Here is a 1,022-nt window from a genome sequence, read left to right as displayed (position 1 = left end):
TGTGCGCAGGGCGTCCCGGTCCAGAAAAGGCCGCAACTGGTGAATCAGGCATACCTGATAAAACGCCCCCCTGGTCACGGCCGACAACTGGTCTTCCAGCGTCAGCCGCGAATCCAGGAGGACCCCCAGATTGCGCACCCTCTCCGAGGGGGCCAAAATTTCGCCCCCTATAGTCAGCGATGGAGTCAGCTGACTATGCTGCGGCGCCGGCAGCCACAGCCACTCGGTCTTGGAAGGGTTGAGCCTGAGTCTGTTCCTCCCCATCCAGACCCTTACGGCCTCCAGGCAACGGGTCATCACATCAAGGGCATCGTTGGGGTGGCCTGGGGTGGAGATGTACAGCTGAGTATCATCAGCGTACTGATGGAAATCCACCCCAAAGCCACGAATGATCTCTCCCAGCGGCTTCACATAAATATTGAACAAAAGGGGAGAGAGGACCGACCCTTGTGGGACCCCACAAGTTATGGGCCTTGGGGTCGACCTCTGTCCCCCTGCCAATACAGACTGCGTACGGTCGGTGAGGAAGGAGGAGAAACACCGCATAACAGTGTCCCCCACTCCCAACCCACCCAACCGCCGCAGCATGATACCATGGTCCACGGTATCAAAAGCCGCTGAGAGGTCCAAAAGAAATATAAACATGATAATGAAAATTTCCTTATTTTGGCAGAAACAGCAACATTTGATATTATGGCAATTTTTTTACAGAATAGAAACATCAACACTAAAAACTATTGCACATTTTATAGACAAAATACAAAATGAAATAATTAAAAGTTTAGTACTGTATGTTAACTCATTATTTTAGATACAATAATAGCACAAGCCAGATAGAACAAATACATGAATATATTTCTATATGTGAACATTTTGTCTAGTAGTCAACAAAACTGGAGTGACATTAGAAATTGGGATATTGTGAGTTGTACTCTTTCTTTAAGCATAAAGCCAACTGCATGACTTTCAGCAAGCTATTCTCTCTCTCTCTCTCTCTCTCTCTCTCTCTCTCTCTCTCTCTC

This window comes from Protobothrops mucrosquamatus, unplaced genomic scaffold, assembly GCF_001527695.2.
Source record: "Protobothrops mucrosquamatus isolate PMUCROS unplaced genomic scaffold, P.Mucros_1.0 scaffold550, whole genome shotgun sequence".
Taxonomy (NCBI): Eukaryota; Metazoa; Chordata; class Lepidosauria; order Squamata; family Viperidae; genus Protobothrops; species Protobothrops mucrosquamatus.
This window is presented reverse-complemented; position numbering follows the sequence as displayed.